Source organism: Macaca thibetana, chromosome 3 (genome assembly GCF_024542745.1).
Source record: "Macaca thibetana thibetana isolate TM-01 chromosome 3, ASM2454274v1, whole genome shotgun sequence".
NCBI classification, from domain to species: domain Eukaryota; kingdom Metazoa; phylum Chordata; class Mammalia; order Primates; family Cercopithecidae; genus Macaca; species Macaca thibetana.
Genome location: NC_065580.1, coordinates 58,296,337 through 58,315,926, shown reverse-complemented (window position 1 = coordinate 58,315,926; position 19,590 = coordinate 58,296,337). Strand labels below are relative to the sequence as shown.

General features: G+C 35.8%; 1 protein-coding gene and 1 non-coding gene across 5 annotated transcripts in view; one reads left to right on the top strand and one right to left on the bottom strand.

Moving 5' to 3' along the window:
- Positions 1-19,590, top strand: part of MAGI2 (membrane associated guanylate kinase, WW and PDZ domain containing 2) — a 1,483,072-nt gene that overhangs the window by 424,638 nt on the left and 1,038,844 nt on the right. The window lies entirely within an intron of this gene.
- On the bottom strand, positions 7,606-7,711 carry LOC126951759 (U6 spliceosomal RNA). The gene has a single exon (XR_007724626.1). It is a non-coding gene; the product is annotated as a U6 spliceosomal RNA (small nuclear RNA).

The window sequence follows — 19,590 nt, the reverse complement described above, 5'->3', positions numbered from 1 at the left end:
ACATTTTCTCGGTGTAATATTGGTATTGTGATTTTGTTTTTTAAAAAAATAATTACTCTCAGTGGAACTAAGAAGCAACCTTGATCTATTAGCAAGCATAAAATTCTTCCAAATTTAGGCGATTGTATTCCTACGCAATGGTGGTACATGAAGCCCAGAACATACAGAGAAGCTCTTTACTATTTCAGTGTGTTAGGCCTGGTCAAGTTGTGCTCATAGTAGGAAGAATAACTAGATCCTTTCCTTAGAGCCACAATTCCTGGTACATCGTCATGAAACATAGGGGTTTTATAACCAGAAGTATAATTATGGTCATAAGGGCCCCTGAAATAAAGAGAACTTCTCAATTTGGTTTTACACAATGATTGTCACATTTATTTGACCATGGAACATTTTTTCCCACATAATAGCTGTTAACATCTTGTGGAACATACTTTGGGAAAGATGTTTTAGTTATTATATTGCTGCTTACATGAACAAAGGGAATGAGGAAACTGCTTTGCTTATTTCTGTCATTCTGTCAAAAAATCATGGTTGGCTGGCTTTTCAGCTCTGACCAAATGTCAAAAAAAGGTTTAAGTGTCAATGTGACGTTTTATCTTGGATTTTGGAATGCTTAGTCTTTACTTGACAGTGAAACTCGACATGAATGAAAGGCAGGCATCTTGTTTAAGAAGTGAGCAAGATATAAAAGATTAACATAATCCTTACATCTGGTTTTCTGAAGCTGCTCAATTTCTTAAAATTGACTCTTAATAGATTTGAGTTTTTGAGGGGGATTCACCAATGTTAAAATTTACCACTGGTAGTTATTTTATTCACTCATTGATTTGTACTTTATTATTTCACTTTGAGTTTAGGTTCTTTATCCATCCATTACCCTCATATGCCCTTCATTTCTTGAGATCAACTTGTTTTGCTTCTTTTGTGCATTGAGGATTCTTGGGGGGAAAAAATCCCTGAAAATACAGACATGTGTTTCAAATCTCCCACAGAGTTTGTAGTGGTATAAGGATGGCAGATTGAGATTTTTAATCCAGCTATAACTGCTTAAATCTTGCTTAACGGCTTTAAACAAAAAGGAGACAAAGCTAAAATTATCCTCTTTATCCACAGCCAACTTGATTTCTTTGACTAGTATCCTGACATCCCTAGTTCTACGGAACATATTAATTTAGTGGTGGGTCATGGGCTAGGATCATTAATCCTCAGTCGTGTAGGAAACATGCCCATTTCCTGACACATAGGATGTGGGGATGAATTGAGTGAAAGTACCAAAGAATCTAACATCTCTCCATACCAGTTGTGTGATAGTCCTCAAGTCAATTATCCTATTTTTACATTGGCGTCCTCAAATAAGAGACGAAGATACTTGCTGGCTTTGCTTACCTTTTAATGTTTTTTAGACGAAATGAGATGCTATCCGTGAAAGTTATTTAGAAACTGTGAGGGATTATACATGTGGGCTTCAGTTTAATTTAGATCATACTAACTTCCTGGTCTGTCACATTTTACAAAGTGGCATTTGATGGTGAAGAAATCCTGAATCATTTATTTGCTGACTCCTCATATTTCTGATGGGTAGGTCTTCCTGTGGGTGCTTTGCACATATCTGTGTGTTATCAATGTCATGTTCTCTCACCTTACATATTTCCATTCAAACAATTTTTAAATTAGTCAATGTACTAACAACATGAAATATCTCTATGAAGATTTTAAGTTCAATTTTTAAAGCCAAAATTAATGAAAAGTATACTTTCAAGTAACTTACAGGATTAAGAATTGGGTTTCTCTCATCTTCTTCATTTATGATTTCGTGTTTGGAAAAGTAACTAAATGCTCTCCACGAATCTAGATTGAATCAGAAATTCTATATTATTTGTAGGGGAAAGTCTTCTTAATGTAAGAAATTAATAGGTTTACTAATAAAGAATAAATTAAATACTTGATTTTATGAGCAGATATGTATCCCATTTTACATATTTTAAAATCTTATAATCATACTTGAGCCAAATTACTGTGCACCTTATGATGCTGATTGAAACAATTCTCTTTTGGAATTTACATAATTATGCCTTTACCTATTTTTAGGAAGACTATATAAAAGGTGACTTGTGAGGGGTTTTTAAAGAGGTATTTTAATTTGCTAACAGGGTAGTGTTGTCATGGTCCAGATGTTTATGTGACATAAGGCAACTATTTTACTAATAATGTCAGACAGATAAACCCAGTTCCACAATCACATAGTATGAATCACTTTTAAGTCTTAATAGATTTACACTGCTTTTCATTTCAAATGTTTCATAAAGCAAAACTAAATTGATGCTGGTAGAGCAACAATAGAACAATATTTCAATCACTTTAACTTCCAGAGTAGCAACACACGCTCGCCCCACCTCTCCCCCACCGCCCCCCCCACCACACATGCTTTTTTGTGTGTGTGTGGGAATACACTGATTCAAAAATAGTCATGTTTTTGGAAAGTAGATATTCCAAAACAAATACTTTATAGAAAGGATTTCATGCTTTTCAATTTATTATGTGTCAAAAGACATCTGTAGAGGTGATTATTTCTCTCGTAATAAACCTAGTGGGAGCAACTGCAGACTTAAATATCTAAGTGGTAATCATTAAGGTTTACATGTAGGATATCAGTCAAATTGCCAGTTTGCTCTAGACAGCAACTCAAAGCCCTAATTCCTTATTAAGAAATTCATCTTTCTTGAAGTTAATACAAAATTAGACAGCAGTAAAATCTGGGAACGCTGCCAGTTGTTATTGCCATATTATTATCCTTTGTATTTGAAAGTACTACTGAAGCAGATTTCTACCCTGAAGAAGGACAAGGGTGAGTGGTTTCATCTTATGTGCTTATGGTCAGTATTGGATTGTTCACATTTACCTGCTGCCATTTTGGTCACACTCTGGCTAATTGACAAGTGAGGCAGCTGGGAGTGAAGATTTAGTTATAATCCCCTGGAGAAAGTTCTTTGGGTATCTTTTATAACTTCATATATAATTCTGCTCTTTCACAAAGATTGTGTATTCACCTTCTTAGTAATGAGTCTATACATCTGAGCCTTTGAAAAAAACAACAGGAAATACAAATTACATGGGTTTCAAAATAGGAGCAGTGGCAAAAGGCTGATTAAACTTGGGAAAGAAATGGCAAAAGCCTATTTGGCATTTTAGCAACTGGAAAGTTATTTTGGTAAATATTGGAGTTTGTACAGCCACCCACAACCTGGATACCAGGTAGGGTATTACATTGAAATGTAATTTAATTTTGAAGATCATTGCATTACATTTGACAGGTCAAATTTTGTCAAACATAACAATATTTTTATTAAGCAGAAAAAAACAAGGAAAGGAAAAGCGAAAGGACAGGAAATGGTAAAAAGCAAACATTCACACAACTTCCTCAGCCTTCAGGTCCCATGACAGCTCCATGCATTAAAAGATTACTCTTTTGGAAAACTCAGTGATATTATGATAGCAAACCCAACAATTTCTATTTAGGGTAGATGGAAGAATATAAAGCTAACAAGGAACTAGGCTAGTGTGTCTCAATATATTATTTTTTTCTTAATCTTTTGAAGACTAATATTTTTTTAAAATATACTAAAAATTAATAGTGAATTACTAGAACATTTTTAAAATACAAAATGCAAGTTTCTAGTTGTTTTTGTTGGTGTGTTTGTTTTGTTAGTATATTTAGAACTCAAAGATATAAAATTACTCTGATAAATTGCTACAGATGTCTTTTACCCTCAAGTTATTTACAGTGTCAACCACTTCACCCACTACCACTGGATTGAACTTTATGTACCTCTGACAGAGAAGACCAAAAGCCCTGCCCTTATTATATTAAGCTATTGGGCCAAGTTATTATGCTTTGTTCATGTAATAACAATGAATCCACTACAATTTTTCTAACCAACTATATATCCTGAACACACTTAATTTTGGCAATAGAAATTCATTTCCAAGATTCCTAATAGAAATTAATAACAATCCAATGTAGATGTGCAAACATTTGAAGTCTCTAATTAATCTCCTTTAGAGTGTTGAGTCTTGGTTAAGTTATTCCTTTGCTAACTAATTGTCCATAAGGTGTAGATTAAAGTTTACTTACACATCTTACACAGACATAGACATAGAAAACACATATATAAAATGTTTATTCTGAAATATTTTAATGAAAATTATAATACATATTATCAAAGAAAACAAACAAAAAGTCAAAACCAAAATGGCTATTTGAGTTGTGTTTAAACAAAGACTTCCTTCACATAGGTGATCAAATGGTATAAAACATTTAAGAAACATATAGCTATACATCTTGCTTGGATCAAGTTAAGCTTTATTTTAAAGCACATTTGCCTATAGTCCATCACTTTCTGAAATTTCCAGTATAGATAATACATGGAGGAGTTCTACATCCAGGATTTTTGTTTCACTAGCACAGAAACAAAGGAGACCTGGGAAGAAGCAAAAGAGATTTCCATAGGTAGAACAGATCCAAGAGCATCCCTCCACTAGGTCTTCTAAACCTGGACTCTGGTTCAAAGATCTCCTGGCTTGGCCGGGCGCAGTGGCTCAAGCCTGTAATCCCAGCACTTTGGGAGGCCGAGATGGGCGGATCACGAGGTCAGGAGATCGAGACCATCCTGGCTAACACGGTGAAACACGTCTCTACTAAAAAATACAAAAAAATTAGCCGAGCATGGTGGCGGGCGCCTGTAGTCCCAGCTACTTGGGAGGCTGAAGCAGGAGAATGCCGTGAACCCGGGAGGCAGAGCTTGCAGTGAGCTGAGATCCGGCCACTGCACTCCAGCCTGGGCGACAGAGCGAGACTCCGTCTCAAAAAAAAAAAAACCAAAAAACAAAAACTCCTGGCTTTTAGTATTTTTGATGAAACCATTTTTTGACAACTCATGTACTTATCAATTAATTTATATCTTCTAGTACAACCATTCCTCATCACAGGAAAATAATTTGTCACAGTAAATGAATAGCTCCGCCAAGCTGTAGCCTGTCCTTCTCAAAAGATCTTTAAAAGACCTCTGGAAATGTTAAAGTGATTTCAGATTTTAGAAAAGTTTAAAAGTTACTTATTTGTCTGGATACATCTAATAAAAACTGACTGTTGAAATTCCTACATTCTTGTCCATATGTTTACTACTTTGAGTGTTAAATATTTTGTTTAGAAACTCCTTTTACTAATGTCCTTTGCTGCAGGCTGAATTTTAATAATAGATTCCCTAAAAGCTACTAATGGAGTGCTTCAGATTTGTACATATTTTTAAAAATTAACATTTGATAATAAGTTGATGGTTAAAAAGTAAATCTAAATCTAGACTTGATGTTCCACTCTAATAGTGGGTAATGTGCCCTGCAGTCTTTTTCTTTTTCTTTTTTTTCCTGAGACAGAGTCTTGCTCTGTCACCCAGACTGGAGTGCAGTGGTGCAATCTCGGCTCTCTGCAACCTCCACCTCGTAGGTTCAAGTGAGTCTCCTGCCTCAGCCTCCCAAGCAGCTGGGATTACAGGCACCCACCACCACACCCAGCTCATTTTTTGTATTTTTAGTAGAGATGGGGTTTCACCATGTTGGTAAGGCTGGTCTCAAACTCCTGACCTCAGATGATCTGCCCACCTTGGCCTTCCAAAATGCTGAGATTACACACGTGAACCACCATGCCTGGCTCCTGCAGTCTTACACTGATCAAAACCAAAAGAATGACAGAGAGTATTTGTTTAGCAAATACTACTTTGAAGCATAAAACTTACATATTAAAATTAATTGCATTTGCCATCCATTTTTCCTCATGATGATTCACTAGGTCAAAAGCTTTCATTTTTACTTAATATAATGAAATATAGCTCAACTGAGGGCTAAAATTATATATTAAAGTTGGTGCCATTATGTTATGGTACAATCTTATAATATGTTTGCAGAATAGTTTATGTTCTCTATAGTTTCATACCTGGTGTGAATATACTGAAAATAGTAAGGATTATTTTTATATTCTTATTTTCTATTTGATGATTGTGTAAGATGATTATTTGGATGATTACTCTAAATCAATTATTATATAACATTTAAAGCAGTAATAAAACTCAGTAAAGTCATAAATCATCATATACTTAAACTTTTTTAATAAAACAAATTGCTTTGATTATGGACAATTTTTGATTATTAATAAGAGAAACTAAATACACATTTTACATCAGGAAGCCACATTCAGTAAACACTTTTCGTTTATAAAGACACCTTTAATCAATATATAAAATTATCTCAAAATATCAACAACTAGTCATTGTTGTGGAACTCTAAAGAGTTGGCACAATTTAGAATACTTGCTAATTGCCCTTTATAGTTGTCCAGATTGAGCTCTCAATATAAATTTCATGAAGCTTATTAAGCATTTAATATAGGAAAATTCGATATTTTGAGATATAATGTGATATTATTACTGTTATGCTGTTACTGTTCTGTATATGAGAGGTTTATAGCCTCTCCAAAAATGCTTTGTATTTCATCCATTTCATTTGTCATTGAGCAAATACCTATGGAATAACTACTAAGTGTCAGGCTCATCTCTTTTATAAAATTTTCATTGTAGGGGATGATGGCAATAAACAAGTAAATACATAAGTTTAGATAGTGGTAAGTGCCATGTAAACAAGTAGAGTATGAGAATGGTGAATGACGAGAATGGAGTTGTAGGAGATAGGGTGAGGAGTAATATTTGAGCAGAGATATGAACCACGTAAAACCGGCAAAGGGAAAGTAATTGTAAACATGATAACAAGAGTAAGGGATGAATTTGTAGCAGCTTCTTGGTAGATTTGTATCATGCTCATGAAGAACATGATTGCTATATCTAACTCTTAGCATGCTGATAAGGTGCTAGTTGTTCAGATGTATAAAATGTAGAAGAATGGTAGTGATTTATTGAGATTCTGTTTCTGAGAGCTGCTTGTGAAAGTAATCAGTGATAAGTTCCATATCATTCCAAGCTTTTGCAATTTAATCATGGACTTGTGCCAACAATATTTGCATACAAATTGTCCTTCAGTGTTGTATATAAATAATCCAAGTCATATGAACTGAAAAGCATGATACTAAAATGAAGTTTTGGGAACTCTATTCCGAAGAAGAATCCTGAGATTTCTGTTCTAATTTTCACAGTATCTCCTGATTTTAAGTGGAAGATAAAATCAATAATTTGAGAAGGATATGCCGTGATAATGCCATTCCCTTTAATATGGTAGATTCTCTCTTCTGTTACCTTCTTTTTGTTCACCCACCCAATGTCTGCTTAAACACCTGCTATGTACATGCATTTAGCATGTTTGCATCTGCTTTCTTATTTTTAGTCCCAAATTCACTGTGTGTTAAAACGAAGGAACAAACAAAAACAAACAAACAAACAAACAAAAACAGAGAACTATGTCCCGGTGGCCTGTCAGGTTGCCACACCCTTAAAAACAAAGTGAAACAAAATACCTCCTTGTCCCAACATCTAATCTGTGTCAATGTTACCATCATTTTCTCAATCACCCTGCTATAAATCTTGACAAAATTGTTTGCTTGTTTTATTTAATGGAATGCTTCATGAATTTGTGGGTCATTCTTGTGCAGGGGCCATGCTCATCTTCGCTGTATCATTCCAGTTTTCTATGTGTGCTGCCTATGTGAACACAGAAATCTTGGCAAAATTGTTGATTCTTCCCTCACCAAATCCAAATCTATTTCAGTCACCGACTCCTGGATACCATGTTTCACTTCCTCGAACATTAAACTCAGCCTTTTGCATATAAGGTTAGAACCTACACTTGAAATAGGAGTTTAAGGTCTATCGTTGGGCCCAGTACCCATGGAGGATGTGACATATTTCTCAGTGGGGGTGGCTTTGAATGAGACATTCAATGCCTCAGAGGTATTGAATGAGGAGTCTAATGTGCCACTTGCAAAACAAACTAGGTAATAATAATATTTTGGGGATATGCCCTTTTCTGTGCCCATCCTTCTTCCCTCTCTAGTTGAGAATTTCTAGCACGGGGAAGAAATTGCTTGGCACAAAAACAAGAGACCAGAGTAAACATTACATCTCTGTTGTGTGAGTTTAGGAGAGTCAATTCATCTCTAAACTCGTTTGATTATTGGTAAATTGGAATACCACCCTCTTTACCATTTACAGTTCTCTTGTTGAATAAATGCAGTAATAAATATTTTAAAACCTTGAAATAGGTAATATTTTACACACAGAGAAGGCAACAGTATTATTGTGGTTAATTAACACCGAGTGAACAAAACCTTAAATAATTTAATTTTACTACTCTGAGCCTCCTATTCTGCATTTTACACTAAATAACTTAAGTTAAAAATCAGTTCTAAAATGATATGCTCTCTCACTTGCAAAACAGAATTGCCTAGTTTGAAGGTAGAATAAAAAAATATAAACATTTCAGGTCATCAAATGTAATGATAGCTATGAAACTGATAAAGATTACATGCTGGGTTTGGGGGGGTCTTTATTTTAAAAAGGTGTTTTCTATCTCAAATACCCCATCTTTAATAACATCTCTAAAATCAGTTTTCTTCTTTAATGAATGACTTCAAATATTCTTATAATTATTAATAAAATTGATAGCTGCTTTGTAGATTTTATTAATACAGTATGACTCTCAGGTTAATGGATAGTTTATTTTAAAAATATTACAGACTTCAACCATTTCTCCAGATTTTTAGGAGTCAGCAATTAGATATCCTTAAAAGTATTACTCACTAAAAGCTAGCGATCATGGTACTACTTTCTGAAACGATTATGCAGAATAGTTGTTTTTCATTGCTGTAGTATGATTTTAAGTAGTATAAAATAAAAACAGGTGTCTGGGGCAGTCTATAGTAATGCTATCTCAGAAAATACTAATGATACTTGGCCACATACTTCCATAAACATGAAATAGACTATTTAAAATACAGTATTTGTGTTTTTTATACTTACTTTCAAAAACAAAATTATGTTGGTTAATGCATAAAGTTGATTATTTAGCAAAAGACAGTAAAATTCCATTCAAATGAGACTTCTACATGAATGGGTAATTTATTAAAAAAAAAAAAGCCTCTTTCATTACCAAGACAATAGCCTATCAGTCCAAAATAAAAAATATATAGTAATATCTGAGCCCTCTTTTATGACATGAAGCATTCCTGGACTTTTATAACTAACACCGAGCATGTATTGTTGCACTCATGTATTTGAAATGTTTGTCATTATTGAGAGAATAATTTAAGTCATCAGTTAGGCAGGGATGTAATTGGGTTTTAAAGATAAAAGTTATATTAGGCAAAAAATTAATTTTGTTACAAATGTGGAAAAGCAGTATTTGTGCTGGCCCTTGATTCTCATAATAAGATAGTAATGTTCTGTATAAAAGTAAGTCATTGGACAGTATAAAAATATTTTCTGTTCCCTGAGCCTACCCATAGGAGGTAGTTAACGATCGGCTTCCTTTAGACCTCTGCCTCTCTAGCACCATCCCAAAATGTGAAATTAGGCATCATGTGTGTATCTGTATATATGCACGTGTGTGTGTGTCTATAAATATAAATATATAAATAAACATATATATATATTTGTATATATATGTGTGTGTATATATATATATATATATATATATAGAGAGAGAGAGAGAGAGAGAGAGAGAGAGAGATGGAGTCTCACTTTGTCACCAGGCTGGAGTGCAGTAGAGCGATTTTGGCTCACCGCAGCCTCCGCCTCCCAAGTTCAAGCGATTCTCCTGCCTCTGCCTGCCGAGTAGCTGGAACTCACCACACTCAGCTAATTTTTTTATTTTTAGTAGAGATGGAGTTTTACCATGTTGGCCAGGATGATCTTGATCTCTTGACCTTGTGATGCACTCGCCTTGGCCTCCCAAAGGTATATTTTTTAGTGTAATATTTTTCTTATTGTCCTCTCTGCCTTGCCACCAAGGCAATAAAAATTCATTTATAATGAAGTTTGTAGCCTCCAATATTTTTCTTGATTTTGAAAATTATTCTTGGGTAGTCACATGATTTTTTAAAAATTATTCTGTATTGACAATTTATAATTCTATACATTTATAGATTACAAAATGATGCTATGATTTATTAATACAAGATGGAATAATTAAATCAAGCTAATTATCATATCCCTCATCTCAAATACTTACTTTTTGGTTGAGAAATTTGATTTACTCTCTTAGCAATTTGGAAATGTACAATGCACTGTTGTTAACTACATTCACTATATTGTGCAGTAAATCTAAAAAAGAAAATTGTATTTCACTGAGATTTTGTACTCTTTGATCATCTTTTCATTCCCACACCCCCCTACCCTCTGTAACCACCATTCTACTCTTGGCTTCTATGAGTTCAGTTGTTTTAGATTTCACATACAAGCAAAAACATGTAGCACTTGTCTTTCTGTGCCTAGCTTATTCTACTTAACGTAATGTTCTCCAGTCCCATCCGTGTTGCTGCAGATGACAGGAGTTCCTTCTTTCTGAAGGCTGGGTAGTATTTGATTATATATATATAATATTATATTTTATATGTATTTATATATTATATATTATATTATATTATATATAAAATATATGTTATATATTGTATTTATGTATATAAAATATATATTATATATAATATATATTAAATATATTACAAATATATATTAAATATATAATTTTTATATATATAATATTTTCTTTATCCATTCACCTGTTGATGAACACTTAGGTTGATTCCATGAATGGCTATTGTGCATGGTGCTTCAATGAACAGAGGAGTATAGATGGCTCTTTGACAATCTCGTTTCAAATCTTTGAGTAATACCCAGACATGAGCTTGCTAGATCATATGGTAATTCTATTTTTTTAGAAACTCCATACAGTTTTTCATAGCAGCTGTACTAATTTACATTTCTGCCAGCAATGTACAAAGATTCCCTTTTCACCACATCCCCACCAACACTTATCTTTCGTCTTTTTGATAATAGCCATCCTGACAGATGTGAAGTGATACATCATTATTGTTTTTAATTTGCATTTCTGTAATGATTAGTGAATTGAGCATTTTTTAAATATGTCTTTCGGCCATTTGTTTGTCTTCTTTTGAGAAATGTCTATTCAGCTCTCCTGCCTATTTTTTTTTCTTTTTTCTTTTTTTTCGGAGACAATCTTGCTCTCTCTCCCAGGCTGGATTGACGATCTTGGCTCACTGCAACCTCCGCCTCCGGGGGTTCAAGCGATTCTCATGCCTCAGCCCCCGAATAGCTGGGACTACAGGCCTGCACCACCACACTACGCTAATTTTTTGTATTTTTAGTAGAGATGAGATTTCGTCATGTTGGTCAGGCTGCTCTCGAACTGCTGAGCTCAGGCAATCCTCTCACCTCAGCCTCCCAAAGTTCTGGATTACAGGCATGAGCCGCCGCACCCGACTTCTTGCCCATTTTTTAATTGAGTTGTTTGTTATCTTGCTATCGAGTTGTTTGAGTTCCCTATAAATTTTGCGTAGTAACCCCTTATCAGATACATGGCTTGCAAATATTTCCCCCCAATCCGTGTGTTGTATGTCCACATTCTTACTTCCACGTGACATTTTTTATAAAAAGTTATTGTTCTTAAGTACAAATCGTAATATTTCAGTAAAAGTGAAAGTTACATCAAAGACATATTTTCAGTAGGCTTTCCTTGCAAATAATTGAATGGATGAGCCAAAGTTGTTTAAGACTGCATCCTCCAAATATCCTTTAATAGGTTTAAAAATTACGGACAACTTTGCATGTAATCAGGGAATGGGGACAATAGAGAATATATTTGATTAATTCTGTATTCTTTCTTTTTTCCCCATATTTGGCTCAGTCTTCCTTGCATTTCTAGAGGCAATATAGCCTTAGATGTCTAAAAGTGAATTTTTAGGAAATTTTAACTGATAGACTTCAGGTATGGATAATTGAATGCACTAATCTATAGCAGTATGCCTGGTAAGTGTATAAGTAGTCCCTAAAACACTAATTGGAAGATGCTATTTTATAATTCAGTAAAAGTCAATTATAATATTATTCACTGTCTATTGTAGTAGTCTATTATTGACTACTACTTCCTGCTTGACTCATATACTTCTCTCATAGCCACTTGGCAACAGGAATAAATAGCTTTCTTTTCCAGTTTATAATACTTGTAGGTCTTTCCACCATTTTCTTTTCCATTGAAATCTCTGACATTGGTATAGGTTCAATCTCTCCAACTTGATTTCTGCTTTTCATTTTTCTATGTCAGATCAGGACCTTGTCTTTCAGTGGTGAGAGTGATAACAACCTAGGACAAGAATGATAAAGAAATCTTCCCATATCCTTCTTCTACCAACGTTCTAATTCTTTTTACGTATACATACCCAATGGCTATTGTATTCCTCCTTATTGCCCATCCCCATCTGCTTCACTAACAAATGTGTACCCATGCATGCATGCACACAAACACACATTCTATTCCTTTTTTGAAAACTTATTTTAGGTTCAGGGGTATATGTGGGGGCTTGCTATATAGGTAAATTGCATGTCACGGGACTTTGGTTTACAAATTATTTCATCACCCAGGTAATAAGTATAGCACCCAATAAGTAGTTTTAGATATTCACCCTTTTTCCAACCTCTACCCTCAAGTAGGCCCCAGTGTGTGTTGTTCCCTTCTTTGTGTCCATATACTCAATGTTTAGCCTCCACTTATACATGGGAAAATGCAGTATTTGGTTTTCTGTTCCTGTGTTAGTTTGTTTAGGATAATGGCCTCCCACTCTATCCATGTTGCTGCAAAGGATATGATCTCATTTTTTATGGCTGCGTAGTATTCCATGGTATATAGGTATCACATTTTCTTTATCCAGTCTACCATTGATGGATATTTAGGTTGATTCCATGTCTTTGCTATTGTGAATAGTGCTGTGATGAACATATGCATGTGTGTCTCTTTATGGTAGAACGGTTCATATTTCTTTGGGTATATACCGAATAATGGGATTGCTGAGTCAAATAGTAGATCTATTTTAAGTTCTTTGAAAAATCACCAAATGGCCCTTCACAATAGTTTAACTAGTTTACATTCCCACCAGCAATGCGTAAGTGTTCCCTTTTCTCCACAACCTTGTCAGCATGTTATTTTTTTAACTTTTTAAGAAGAGCCATTCTGACTAGTGTGAGATGGTATCTCACTGTGGTTCGATTTGCATTTCTGTAATCATTAATGATACTGAGCTTTCTTTTCATGTTCTTGTTGTCCACATATATGTCTTCTTTTGAAAACTGTTTGTGTCCTTTGCCCAATCTTTAGTGGGTTTGTTGTTTCTATGCTTGTAAATTTGTTTGGGCTACTTACAGACTCTGGATATTAGACTTTTGTTGGTTGTATAGTTTACAAATATTTTCTCTATTCTTTCGGTTGTGTCTTTACTCTGTTGATAGTTTTTTGTTTTGTTTTGTTTTGCTATGCGGAAACTCTTTGGTTTAATTAGGCCCTATTTGTCAATTTTTGTTTTTGTTGCAATTGCTATTGGTGGCTTTGTCTTGAAATCTTTGCTGGGTTCTATGTCTAGAAGAGTATTTCCTAGGTTATCATTCAGGGTTTTTATAGTTTTTTATTTTAGACCTATGTGTTTAATCCATCTTGAGTTAATTTTTGTAGATGGTGTAAGGAAGGGGTCCGGTATCAAACTTCTTCATAGGGCAAAACAGTTAACCCAGCACCACTTATTGAATAGGGATACTTTCCCCATTGCTTGTTTTTGTGGATATTCTCAAAGATCAGATGATTGTAGGTGTGGGAAATTATTCGTAGTCTCTCTTTTCTGTTCCATTGGTCTCTATGTCTGTTTTTGTATCACTACCATGCTGTTTTGGTTAATGTAGCCTTGTAGTATAGTCTGAGATTGGGAAATGTGATGCCTCCAGCTTTGTTCTTTTGCTTACAATTGCCTTGGCTATTGGAGATCCTTTTTGGTTCCATATGAATTTAAATTTTTTTTTCTAATTCTGTGAAGAATGTCATTGGTAATTTGATAGGAATAGTATTAGGGATGTCAATTGCTTTGGCAGTATGGCCATTTTTGCAATATTGATTCTTCTTGTCCATGAGCAATATTTTTCTATTTGTTTGTATCATCTCTGATTTATTTGAGCAGTGTTTTGTAATTCTCATTGTAGAAGTATTTCACCACTTTGGTTAACTGTATTCCTAGGTATTTTATTCTTTTTGTTGCTATTGTGAATGGAACTGAAGTCTCAATTTGGCTCTCAGCTTGGATGTTGTTGGTGTATAGGAATGCTACTGATTTTTGTACATTGATTGTATATCCAGAAGCTTTGTTGAAATTGTGTATTGGATCAAAGAGCATTTGAGCACATACTTTGCAGGTTTTGAGGTATAGAATCACATCATCAGCAAACAAGGGTAGTTTAGTTTCCTCTCTTTCTATTTGAATGTCTTTTTTTCTTTCTCTTACCAGGTTTCTCTGGCTAGGACTTTTGGCACTATGCTGAATAGGAGTGGTGAGAGAGGACATCCTTGTCTTCTTCCAGTTTTCAAGGGGAATTCTTCCAGCTTTTGCCCATTCAGTATGATGTTGGCTGTGAGTGTTTCATAGATGGCTTTTATTGTTTTGAAGTATGGTCCTACAATGCCTAGTTTGTAGAGGGTTATTAAATGAAGGGACGTTGGATATTATTTAATGCCTTTTCTGTATTTATTGAGATAATCATGTTGTTTTTTGTCTTTAGTTCTGTTTATGTGATGAATTACACTTACTGATTTGTATATTTTGAACAAAACTTACATCCTAGGGATGAAGCCTACTTGATCATGGTGGATTCGCTTTTTGATGTACTGCTGGATTTGGTTTGTTAGTATTTTGTTGAGGAATTTTGCATCTATGTTCATAAATGATATTAGCCTGAAGATTTATTTTTTTGTTGTGTCTCTGCTAAGTTTTGTGTCAGGATGATGCTGCCCTAATGGAATGAGTTAGGGAGGAATGTTTTCTCCTCATTTTTTTAGAATAGTACCAGCTCTTCCTTATACATCTGGTAGAATTTGCTGGTGAACCTGTCTAGTCCTGAGCTTGTTCTGTTACATAGGCCTTTTTTAAATGACTGATTCCATTTCAGAATTTGTTATTGGTCTATTAAGGTATTCAGTCTCTTCCTGGTTAAATATTGGGATGGCATATGTTTTCGGAAATTTATTAACATTTTCTAGGTTTCTAGTTTGTTTGCATAGAGGTGTTTCTCTAAGGGTTTGTATTTCTGTGTGGTCAGTGGTAATGTCCCCTTTGTCATTTCTCAATGTGTGTGTGTGTGTTTTTTTTTTTTTGGATCTTGTGTATTTTTAAACTTACTAGTCTAGCTAGCAGTCTATTTGTCTTATTAATTCTTTCAAAGAAGGTTTGTGTTTTGTAAGGGTTTTTGTGTCTCAATTGCCTTCATTTCAGTTCTGATTTTGGTTATTTCTTGTCTCCTGCTAGCTTTGAATTTCATTTCCTCTTATTTCTCTAGTTCCTCTAGATATGACGTTGGGTGGTTAATTTCAAATCTTTCTAACTATTTTGTGTGGGTGCTTAGCACCTTAAACTTGCCTCTTATCACTGCTTTGGATGTATCTCAGAGATTCTGGTATGTGGTATTCTTTTTTCTCATTCATTTCAAATAGTTTCTTGATTTCTGACTTAATTTTATTATTTACTCAGAAGTCATTCAGGAGCAAGTTGTTTAATGTCCATTTAATTGTATTATTTCAAGTGATTTTCTTAGCATTAATTTCTATTTTTACTGCATTTTGGTCTGTATTAGTTCATTTTCATGCTGCTATGAAGAAATAAAAGAGACTGGGTAATTTATAAAGAAAAGAGGTTTAATTGACTTGAAGTTCCACATGGCTGCAGAGGCCTCAGGAAACTTATAATCATGGTGGAGGGCACCTCTTCACAGGGTGGCAGGATAGAGAATGATTGCTGAACAAATGGGGGAACCCCTTATAAAGCCATCAGAACATGAGAGAATTCACTCATTATCACAAAAACAGCATAGGGGAAACTGCTCCCATGATTCAATTATCTCCACCTGGTCCCACCCTTGACATATGGGGATTGTTACAATTCAAGATAAGATTTGGGTGGCGACACAGAGGCAGCCATATCATTCCATCCCTGGCCCCTCCCAAATCTCATGTCTTCACATTTCAAAACACAATTATGCCCTTCCAACAGTCCCCCAAAGTCTTAACTCATTCCAGCATTAACCCAAAAGTTCAAGTCCAAAGTTTCATTTGAAGCAAGACAAGTACCTTCCACCTACGAGCCTGTAAAAGCAAAAGCAAGTTATTTACTTCCCAGATACAATGGGGATATAGTCATTGGGTAAATATACCCACTTCAAATAGGAGAAATTGGCCTAAACAAAGGGATTACTGGCCCCATGTAAGTTCAAAATCCAATAGGGCAGTCATTAAACCTTAAAGTTATAAAATAATCTCCTTCAACTCCATGTCTCACATTCAGGTCACACTGATGCAAGAGGTGGGCTCACATGGCCTTCAGCAGCTCCACCCCTGTGACTTTTCAAGGTATAGGCCCCCTCCCAGCTGCTTTCACAGGCTGGTGTTGAGTGGCTTTTACAGACACATGGTGAAATCTGTGTGGATCAACCTTTCTAGGGTCTGAAGGATGGTGGCCCTCTTCTCATAGCTCCACTAGGCAGTGCCCCAGTGGAGACTCTGTGTAGGGGCTCCAACCCCATATTTCCCTTCTGCACTGCCCCAGCAGAGGTTCTCCATGAAGGCTCCGCCCATGCAGCAGACTTCTGCCTGGACATCCAGGTGTTTCCATACATCTCCTGAAATCTAAGTAGAGGTTCTCCAACCTCAGTTCTTGACTTCTGTGCACCTGCAGGCCTGACATCACCTGTATGCTGACAAGGCTTGGAGCATGCACCCTGTGAAGCAATGGCCCAAACTGTACCTTTGCTTCTTTCAGCCACAACTGGAGTTGAAGCAGCTGGCATGTAGGGCACCATGTCCCAAGACTGCACAAAGCAGCAAGATCTTGGGACCAGCCAATTAAACCATTTTCCCTCCTAGGCCTCTGAGCCTGTGATGGAAGGGGCTGCTGTGAAGACCTCTGGCGTGCCCTGGAGACATTTTCCCCATTGTCTTGGCAATTAACATTTGGCTCCTCATTACTTAAGCCAATTTCTGTGGCTGGCTTGAATTTCTCCTCAGAAAATGGGTTTTTCTTTTCTATCACTTTGTGGGGCTGCAAATGTTCTAAACTTTTATGCTCTGCTTCCATTTTAAACATAACTTTCAGTTCCAAAACATATTTTTGTGAATACATAAAACTGAATGCTTTTAAAAGCACCAAAGTCACATGTTGGATACTTTGCTGCTTAGAAATTTCTTTCACGAGATACCCTAAATCATCTCTCTCAAGTTCAAAGTTCCACACATCTCTAAGGCAGGAACAAAACGCCTCCAATCTCTTTGCCAGAGCATAGCAAAAATCACCTTTATTCCTGTTCCCAACAAGTTCCTCCTCTCCATCTGAGACTACCTCAGCCTGGACTTCATTATCCATATGACTATCAGTATTTTGGTCAAAGTCATTCAACAAGTCTTTAGGAAGTTACAAACTTTCCCACATCTTTATGTCTTCTTCTGAGCTCTCCAAACTGTTCCAACCTTTGCCTGTTACCCAGTTCCAAAGTTGTTTCCAAAGTTTTGAGTATCTTTACAGCAGCACCCCACTCCTGGTACCAATTTTACTACATTAGTCTGTTCTCATGCTGCTATAAAGAAATACCCAATACTAGGTCAGGCTCTGTGGCTCATGCCTGTAATCCCAGCACTTTGGGAGGACAAGGTAGGTGGATCAACTGAAGTCAGGAGTTTGAGACAAGCCTGGCCAACATGCTGAAACCCCATTTCTACTAAAAATACAAAAATTAGCTGGGCATAGTAGTGCATGCCTATAGTCCCAGCTACTTGGGAGGCTGAGACAGGAGAATTGTTTGAACCCAGGAGGCAGAAGTGGCAGCGAGCTGAGATCACCACTGCACTCCAGCCTGGGTGACAGAGCAAGACTCCATCTCAAAAAAAAAAAAAAAAGAAAAGAAAAGAAAAAAGAAAAAAAAAAAGAAATAACCTAGATTGGGTCATTTATAAAGAAAAGAGGTTTAGTCGACTCACAGTTCCACGTGGCTGGGGAGACCTCAGGAAACTTACAATCGTGGTGGAAGGCACCTCTTCACAGGGCAGCAGGATAGAGAATGAGTGCTGAACAAATGGGGAAACCTCTTACAAAACCATTAGATTTCATGAGAGTTCACTCAGTATCACAAGAACAGCATGGAGGAAACTGCACCCATGATTCAGTTATCTCCACCCACGTGGGAATTGACACATGGGGATTGTTACAATTCAAGGTGAGATTTCAGTGGGGACACAGAGCCAAACCATATCATGGTCTAAAAGTGTGGTATAATTTTGGGTTTTTTGCATTTGCTGAGTGTTGTTTTATGCCCAACTGTTTGGTCATGTTTAAAGTATGTGCCATGTGCAGATGAGGAGAATGTACATTCTGTTGTTTTGGGGTGGAGAGTTCTGTAGCTGTCTATTAGGTCCATTTCTTCAAGTTTTCGGTTAAGGTCCTGAATATCTTTGTTAGCTTTCTGCCTCAATGATCTATCCAATACTCTTAGTGGAGTGTTAAAGTCTTTCATTATTATTTTGTGGTTACCTATGTCTCTTTGTAGGTCTCTAAAAACTTGCTTTATGTATCTGGCTGCTCCTGTGCTGTGTGTGTATATACTTAGGATAGTTAGATCTTCTTTTGAATTGAGCCCTTTACCTTTATGTAATGCCCTTCTTTGTCTTTTTTATGTTTGTTAGTTTAAAGTCTGTTTTGTCTGAAATTAGAATAACAGTGTCTGCTTTTTTTCTGTTTTCTGTTTGCTTGGTAGATTTTTCTCCATCGCTTTTCTTTGAGCCTATGGCTTCCACGGCATGTGAGATGGGTCTTTTGATGACAGCATACTGTTGGGTTTTGCTTCTTTATTCAACTTGCCACTCTGTGCCTTTTAATTGGGGCATTTAGCCTATTTACATTCAAGGTTAGTATTGATATGTGTGGATTTGATCCTGTCATCAGGTTGTTAGCTCATAATTATGCAGAGTTGTTTGTGTGGTTGCTTTATAGTGTCACTAGTCTATGTACTTAAATGTGCTTTTGTAGTGGTTGGTAACAGTCTGTCCTTTCCATATCTAGTACTCTCTTCAGGATCTCTCGTAAGGCAGGTCTGATACTAATGAATTCCCTCAGCATTTGCTTGTCTGAAAAGGATTTTATTTCTCCTTCACTTAGAAAGCTTAGTTAGACCAGATATGAAATTCGTGGTTGAAAATTATTTTCTTTAAGAATGATGAATGCCCCAAATCTCTTTTGCTTGTAGGGTTTCTGATGACAGGACTACTATTAGTCTGATGGGGTTCCCTT